Consider the following 9,165-nt stretch of genomic DNA (forward strand, 5'->3'; position numbering starts at 1 on the left):
GGGGGGCGGAGGGGGAGGAAACATCCCTTTCCGCGATTCAACGTAATTTCACAGCGCCTCGTGCAATTTCATGGAATTACAGCTGCAAATGCTCCTGACAGGTTGTCGTGTGTAACCCGTAACAACATCCTTAGTCACTATATTTCTTCTCGCATCAGAGACGCCTCACGTGTCCCTCAAAATACAGGAGACAATAAAGAATTCACAGGATCGTTCGGAATTGACGCGCCGCCCGAAGTCACTTGGAATACATTTGATACTCGAGGTGGAAACCACTTGCGGTAATGCCTTATAGTTTTGTATGAGCCTGTATACGTGATCCCTGTAAATAATTAAATAATCGAAATGAATGGTAGGGCGGGAATCTTTATTTTTTGCGTTTCACGTTTGTAGAGAAAAAAAAATTTTTTTTTTCATTTTACCTAATTAACCATATTTTATTTGCAGGAATTTCAAGGCTGGCTGTTTTTCGTGAAATATGTTTTTAGGAGCGCATGACGTTTTTTTTTTTTTTTTTTTGACGTTTGCTATGGATTCTTACGAGAGGACCAGACGGACCTGGATCAGTCGCGGCATTTAGGTTCGGCAGGAGAAGCATTATCGGATCGATGATAACGACACGGAGGGAGCAGAGACACGAAATGGAGATACGAGATCGCGAAACGAACGCGGCGGCAATAGGAATGCGGGAGAATAAATAAAAATCCCTTATTGTCTTGGGAATCCGTTGAGCCGGAAATTTTGTCCTTGAATCCACAGTAAAAGCAAATAGAAAAGTAGGGACAATTTTGAGTAATTGGATCCCGGCAGATGTGTCCCCGCGACGCTCACGGCGGATATAGTGGAGAGCAAAATAGTGGAGAGCAAAAGGAATGAAAAAGAAAAAGAAAAAAAAGAAAAAAATATTATCCATGCTCGAGAGAAACTTCGCTAGTGTCTCGACCAGGCGTATTTTCCGATTTTTTCTATTATTTTTATATTTTCAATAAATCCCATACACGAAAACGATCTCCCACCGGGATCGATATTGCTTGCTTTAATATCTCGAGCGAATTTACCAGGCAAAAGCAACGCGAAACGCGTTCAAATTTATTGGCCTGTCCGGTACGCCGACATTAATCCAATACTGATAATTCGGCAGTTCGATTTGACAGAAAATATTTAGGGAGCGAACAAAACGAGCTTCGCTTAATTGAATTGTCATTTATGAACTTCTAGTCAATTCTCGCGAAACGCACCACCGAAATGGCAGGGGCGTTGACGTTGCTTCGATTCGCGATATCCGGTACACCCTGTAGATAAAAAAAAATTTTCTCTTTCGAAACCCTTTAGAAAATTTCATTTCACTGGCAACCCTTCTTCGCGCCACGCCGAAAATAATAGTAAAGCCGACTTTCATTCGATTAGTTCCACCGCCGCTCGCCAGAGGGCAGGCAAGTGTTTCCACGAGAACGAGAAGTTGAAAAAGAAAATTTCTAAATTCCCTCTACGCTTAACGCACTCGTTTAATTAGCCAGCTCCTTCGCGCCCCTCGAATTCCACGTTCGTTCCGTCCCAAGCAAGCCTTCCGGCACGAATTAAGTATGTCCGTGCTATTTCGTTCGCGATATACGAAATGCATAATATCAAGCAACGTACGCAACGTCGGTTCGCCTACCGTGCTGAATATGTAATGATACCCGTCGAGCGCGCGAGAGCGAGAGAGACGGAGTACATTAATAATTAAACTGCCTAATTAAGAAACTTTAAATTACATCTACAGAGAGACAGAAAACACGGAGAGGTGCCCCCCGTGACGTCACTCGGCCAAAAGGAGAATAATGAAAATTTCAATATTAATGCCCGTCGCATCTAAGAACAGTAAACTCGAGGCACGAGTTGGCCCCTCGTTGCCGCTGCAACTCTCGAGTATCGCACGGGAAGGTTATGAAAGGAGGGGACAACGGATTCATCGCTCCGAAGCAAAGACACTGGGCCACCAGGAACAGCCGGCAATTACATCTCTATATAGATATATATACAAAGGCCGTTCCGACAGGCTACAGGCCAAAGAGACAAATGGACTGAAGCGGCGACAAAGAGACACGACCAGGGATGCGTCTCTTTTCCGAAAGTGGAAAATTTCAACCCACCCAAAGTAAGGTGCGCTCTAAGAGAGTGGGCGAGCAGGGATTCCGTTTAGCTGGACACAAAGGGATCCTGCTTACTACGAGGAGGAAACAAAGCGATCGCGAAGCTTCAACGTGGATTCGCCCACAGTCGCTCCCTGCCCGCTTCACTCAGGTGTGACTTCGCCTTCGGCCGGGTTTTCACGCAGCAGCGGAATTTCCTGTATCGAATTTATTTGTAATTAGAGATGGGAGCTGCTGGCGCTCTGTGTAAAGTCTAATTCGCATTGTCAAAGATACTCCCGGTCGTTACACCGTCAAAGCTCCAACTGCTGCTGCACGTCGTCGCTTCGTGAAAACGCAGAGCTGGCAGCCCGTTCGGGCGTTTAATCGCTGGAGGATAATGAGAACGCGGCTTAACGCGTTCAACGGTGAAAATGAGACTAGTGTATTACTGGCTGTGGTGTTAGGTCGGTAGACTTATGACGTAGGTAAGTGGTAGAGTAAGGGCTACGAAGTGGATGTTTCTTCGAGAGGGGGGCCAACCTCTTATGGTTTTAAACGCAAGGGAGTCCCTTTTACTTGACTTACCAATTGCGTGTGCTCGTGATCTTTCGTCAAGGAGATAAAATCGCGATCGCTTCCTCCTTCCGGTAGGACGGAAGCTGTAATCACTTTTTTCGTTAATTTAATTCTTGTTGTTGTTTTTTTTTTTTTTCTTCTTAGCTCCGAGGAAATTAACTAACAGCCACTTTGTAAATTGTGGTATTCGTCTCTTTTGAGGACGGACGAATGGATAAAAATACTGGTTACTACGATACGTTCTGAAATACGGCTTTTGTCAGCTAACGAGCAAGGAATTTTCCATTCTACGGGAGTTTTCCTCTTTTACGCTTTCATTTTTTTTCTTGCTCCTCCAGCGTTTCCTTTTTATTTTCTTCCTTCCTCATTTTTTTCATTCTCTTTTACTCCAGGCTTTGTAATTTGACTTGCGGCCTGAATGGATCCTTCGCATATTCTTCAAACTTCAGAGTCGCACTAGGGAGACTCGTGCGAAATTACAAGAGGCAAATTTGCATTTTCTCCGCACGCCTTAACGCAAACAGATTTCAGTTGAACTCGTAATCATCTCAAAAGTTACTGACAGAGAAATCAAAGAGCGATCTCTTTGGCTCTTATACGGCAACATTTTTTTCAACTCTTTTTTTTTTTTTTCATGAATCTGCCTTCGATTCACTTATTCAAACAGACGATAAAGTCAAGAGAGTACTCGAAAATTCGAAAATTCCAAAATAAGCAGCTCGATAAATAAAATCGAAAAAAAAAAGAAATCTGAATAAATTTAAAAAATACGATATCGATTCGTTTCAAAATGCTTCAGGCTGTACGAATTAGGTATAAAATGGCACGTGACCACGTAGGAGGAATCCCTGGCAGATACACGAAAGAGAAACCTTTGGAATTTCATTCGTCTAGTTTCGAACCGATAGAACGGTCTCGCCGCCTCGCAGTACTGAAACTCGACGTAACTTTGGCCCGGCGATTTTATGATAGATTTATCACCTTGTTTGTCTCGTTCGCGAAAGGACGAACGAGTTTCTCTTTGAACGATAACGACGCCCTGCGATTCCCTCATGAAACGAAAGGGACGAAACTTCCCCAAGGCAAAAGCACAGTGAGTCCGTCGAAGGATCCTTTCAAAGTTTCACGTGCAAAAGATTTTTATCAATTTCAACGAGTCTCGCGACATTCAAATATTAGCAAGGCAAAAAGATAAAATCTCCGACCCTTCCGTCCGGTGAGGAAATTTTTGCAATTTTTTTAATTTAATTCTTTTTCAATCTCAATAATATTTTTTAAGTTAGCAATAATCCTCGAATAAATCGCACCAATGTAATTAAAGATCCTGTCTACCTGGATAAGCAACGAATTCGATAAAATCGCCAGATACCGTCGAGCCGTTCTCTATTGACAGGAGAACAAAATTTTCGCGACCTTTAGACCCACAATCGATTTTTGCAAAATCGCAGCTGCCGGCTGCCAACGATCACAAGGAAAAGTGACGGACGCCTTGGCACGTCCACACCGAATGTCGACTGGGACTGTACTCTCTCTCTCTCTCTCTCTCCCTCTGTGAAAACGTGTTCGCGATGCTATCGTCTGGCTTCGATACGTTTCACCGGGAAGCAAACCGCACCCCACCTAATCGCAGTTCGGTCAAAGACTACGTTCGCAAACCGCATCTACATCCCGAGCACATTCAGCCAGTGTGTTTCGCGAGTGCATTTGCATTCGCAGCCGTTCCTCTACAGCGTGGAACAATAGCCACGTGTTTGCCCCGTTTGCCCCGTTTGCCTTCGCCATAAAGGAACGATCCAACTGTGATCAGCGATCATCGATCTGAGATCGAACGTTACCCGTGAGTAGAGAAACGGCGAGTGCTTGCAAATATCCAGCCATCAGTAATCCGATCCGAAAAATGGCACACGGAATAAATTTTGCCATAACAAAAACCTACTGCAAATTATGGGTAAGATAGGAAAGGAGATGATAAAAATTCAAAATGCCAAAATTCTCAATATAACATATATATATACACCCGTGAAATGGAGAAATTTTATAAATCCCACGTGTCACCCCGTTCTACCTGTTTGGCTTTACGGATTAAAAGTTGATGAGGTTTGAACAATTTTAATTTTCCAAAAAAATATTTTACTCGCTAATTCCGATAGCAGCGGCCAATTAGACAAATATTGTCTCAGGGGGAGATATAACCGTCTTAATTTAGTAGGGGAAATTATTTTCGACTCGACTATCAGGAAATTGCGCAATTCGCAGTATCAAAGCTACCAGGGAATCACGTGTAACGAAGATATTTGGTAAAATTTAAAAAAAATAATTTTAACCGTTACTTCGTACCAGAAAACGTGGCTACGCCTGGCTATGCGGATAAGGAAGGAAGTCGGATTGCCTCCGTGCGAGAAACGTTGATATTAGTAAAGCCTTGGAGGAAAAACAGTTATCGTTTGCCTCCCTGGACATATTTTAACGTTGTTGTCAGGCCGAGCGAGGAAACCGCAGAATATGTTACCCCTTAAGTTGTGCAATTTCCATACCAAAACTCCTACTAAGGGATAGACTTAAAATATGGTGACCTTCATCCCCAACCACCCACCTCATCTCACGCTTTGCCAAGAAGAGTCCTTGTTTCTTTTTTTTCTTTTTTTTTTTCTTTTGCTTCTTCAGTACTTTCTTCTCTCTCTCTCTCTCAGACTTCTTTCACAGGTACCGAGCCATGTACCTACTAACTCTAGGGCATTTGAGACAGGTAAGCCAGGAAATATGTCAGACGCTTACAGTGCCCCGAAGACGAAAAAAGTCTGGCTCAATTTATGGCCCAGCTTCTTTTTTCTATTTCCGGGAATACAGAGGCGATTAATTAGTCCCTTGGACGATCCTCACTTCCACGAGTCCACCCCTCGCTCGGTATTACGCTCTGCCCTGTTTCCCCCCGAGTCTGGTCTTCCGCGTGAACTGGTTTGTATTTTTTGCCAAAAAAAAAAGAAACCTGAAATATCGTCACTGCCCGACATTTCGACCACGGTCGAATAGTCACGCATGAAGTAAAATGATATTTTTTTTTTTACGATACAAATTATATCCATACCAAAATTAGTCTCCCTGCTAATAAATAGATTATGACAAAATTTTACGTAAAATGTAATTACAAAGCTAAAAAAGCATCGCGAATACATCCGTCGTATTTTTCGAGTCAAAATGCACATCGCAACTCGGGATCGTGATTCGCGTCTAAATAAAGTTACGAGAAAAAAAAAAGAAAAAAAAAAAGAAAAACTAATTGCCCACGCTCCTCAGCATCAGCCGTAAAATCGAGAAGTGATTTCTCCTTGCGCTCGATTCATCGAGATTGGAAAAGTTTAGCTTTTACTCGAAGGACCCGCCGTCCGTCCCGTCCGTAGCTCCCAGGTTCTTCTCTCCTCGGTGATTCCAAGCGAATACAGATTCGATAGAGAAATTTCACCTTCCAGGCAAACTCAGCCCCCGGGGCCCCGCGATTGCTTCGCTCGGAAAGGAGCCAAAGCAACGTGCCACCGAATTTCTAAGAGTCAATATCGAATGGTCCCGGCCGATGATTGCTGACGGATTTATGGCGAATGGCGACCGATACGTACAGATAAAAAAAAAAAGGGTAAAAGGAGACTTATTGACTTACTTCGTTACCCGTGCCGCGTCGTAGATACACGTATACCCGTTAAACGCTTACGCTGCTCCTTTCAAAGTAAAAGAAGGGAAAAAAGCTGAGTGGCCGCAGTCCCAAGAAAAGAAACTAAAACGTTCCTAACGATTGGTCATTTGCTTTGGCTCTCACGTGGTAACGACCCCGAGCAGCTGATATGCACTGGATAAATTTGTCAACCTCAACACAGAGGATTAGAGCCTCGCACTCCCTGAATCCCGAGCAAGAACGGAGCAGCGTTTAACAGGCTGCAGATAAGAGGGTCATCCTTTTCCAGCATCCAACTAGGAAGACATCCCCCTTGAGTAGCCCTCGTCTCTATAGTCACCCGGTGGCCTCGAGCACGGTCTGGCCCAGCCCTCAGGGCCGTAGCCACCGGTGCAACCGGTCCAAGGGGGGCCCAGACTGTGCTGACCATGCAAAACCGAAGATGATCCTGTCGGTAGGTATTAAGTTAACCAAAGCAAATGGAACACGAGTCTGACCCAACCTAACAGACGCCACTGGAAAGCCCGCGTGAAATTCGCATATAGTTATCACGGACAAAACACCTTGAACGGAACCTGAATTCCAGTAAGTTTATCAGCCATGCAATTTTGGCCGCCATTAATTTATGCATCCCTGGGTACCCCCGGGTCCAAAGCAGTGGTTTACCGCGAAATTCAAAAAATTCGTCCATACGCCCATACGAGCCACTTTTCACGGTGTATGAGAAAATTTTAAATATCTTTTTTCCACCCTTCGAAAATAATACGCGGGATACGAGATTTGCGCGCGAAATTCAAAATAGCTGAAAGATCATTGCGAAGTTAAAATTCACGCGAACAATGCTAATCGTCATTCTTTCGACCTACGGACCAGCGCGGATTCCCTTACGTATCTCATACGTCATCGTAGTCAAGCGTACCGCGAGAATATACGTAGCCTCTATGAAGGACGGTTCTGAATCGGACACGACAGGTGAAACATGGCAGTGGGATTTTCCGGGACCTCGAAGCCATCCTGTTTGCCGGTGTAAATGCTTTCGAATCAAATGTGTACTCGGGAATCGCTGCTGACAGCATGCAAATGAGAGAATGTCCTACAGTCGAAAGGATACGCACGCGCATGCGCGTAACCATTGTCTCGGGTACCCACCAACCACCAGCCAGGACTCTGCCCGTATAGAGACTAGAAAATCAAATGAACTCTTTTGATCTGTTACCTGGTCCAGCAACAATATATATTAAATATACGCATATGCATTCTCAAGCTACGTTCGTCCGTTATAAAAATCCTTAATTACAGTGCAAATTAATTTTTTCTCTCTTAATTAAATTTCACATCAATATCGATTACTTCCGACGTAATACAGTCCACCTGTACGTCCCATGCAGCACGTGTAGGCGTAATTTAAAAAAAAAAAAAAAAAAAAAAAAAAAAAAAAATAGACAAAATTTCCAGTCAGGACCCATCAGCCAAATTAAGAAAAAGGAAAATTTACGTTTGGACCCCCACCAAGGGGATCTCGTCTATCTCAGCATCTCTATGAATACAATCAATAAAATATCACTGATCAGGATAAAAATTCAGGACCCATCAGCCAAATTAAGAAAAAGGAAAATTTACGTTTGGACCCCCACCAAGGGGATCTCGTCTATCTCAGCATCTCTATGAATACAATCAATAAAATATCACTGATCAGGATAAAAATAAAATTTCATCCCAGCCACATTTCCCCATCTCTAATGCGAAATACTAATTTCGAATCTGTACGACTTTTTGATTATCCCCGTGGACCGATGATACGCGTGTATCTGTACGACTTCGTTACCCCTTTTCTTTGCATTGGCAAAATAATAGAAAATTACGGCTCACATGGTCTCGTACTATACTCCCCGAGTGGTCCGACCGATATGAAGATAGTTTCTTATCGGAATTCGAGCCTGAATCATCCTTCCTTCCGCAGGAGTACGAGGCAGGCTGATGGGCCACTTAACACGAACAGGAGGAGCGACCGACGGGATATGTATTGTCGATCGAAGGATACAACCTGCACGATCAATTCGGTCTATATTAACCCACCGTGGGAACGGCTGACTGAACGGAAGCGCCGATGCTGCCATGTCTGTGTCACTGGCCGCTGGATGTTGGGTATGGATGTTGGGATATGGTACAGGCTATATGTGACTATGCGTATATATATAGCGTGCCTAAGCTCATCTGACACTTGCTGTAGCATCGGGATGGATTTATCTGGCGCGAATGGCGTTAGGGAAATTCTAAAAGGCTGGGCCAAACGACCACAAGGATAATTGTCAAATCGATCCCCAGTGTTGTTCGGGAATTTTCGTGAGGTCTGGAGGGAACGTCAAACGAGCGGGATGTGAAAGAAAGCGATAAAACCGAGGGAGGATAATTTCGCATAATTTATTATTACCCATTTGGAGGTTATGACGCGCACGCGGCTTCTTCCCGCGCGCAACCAGCGCGCCTCTTATTAACCGACAGGGATTATTAAAGTCCCAAGACTCGCAAGTGGCAGAGAGACTCGTACGTTGCGGTGAAAACTATTTGGCCGGAGTTGCCGGAAAGAACTGCGAGCCGCCGGCGCTCGGCGGCTCCAGGACCCTTTTCTCAATTATATTTCGGTCAGTGTAGAAATGAATAATATCGTATATCTCCGGATCGCGCAGTAATATAATAATTCCTTAAATCTTTCACGCAACCGAGCTGGCATTTGGTTCACGATCGCGCAATCGGATTGACCAGGAATGCCATCTTGAGAAAAAAAAAAAAAAAAAAAAAAAAAAGAAAATT

General features: G+C 43.9%; 2 protein-coding genes across 2 annotated transcripts in view; one reads left to right on the forward strand and one right to left on the reverse strand.

Annotated features, from left to right (window-relative positions):
* Positions 1-370, forward strand: part of LOC112494550 (E3 ubiquitin-protein ligase MARCH2) — a 9,315-nt gene extending 8,945 nt beyond the window's left edge. Inside the window, exon 7 of the mRNA XM_025086381.1 lies at positions 102-370. The gene's annotated coding sequence lies outside the window, so the exon portion shown is untranslated. The remainder of the gene's footprint in view (positions 1-101) is intronic.
* Positions 1-9,165, reverse strand: part of LOC107269145 (zwei Ig domain protein zig-8) — a 164,430-nt gene that overhangs the window by 97,784 nt on the left and 57,481 nt on the right. The window lies entirely within an intron of this gene.

The sequence above is a fragment of the Cephus cinctus genome, unplaced genomic scaffold, assembly GCF_000341935.2.
Source record: "Cephus cinctus unplaced genomic scaffold, Ccin1 Ccin1_scaffold0607, whole genome shotgun sequence".
Lineage (NCBI taxonomy): Eukaryota > Metazoa > Arthropoda > Insecta > Hymenoptera > Cephidae > Cephus > Cephus cinctus.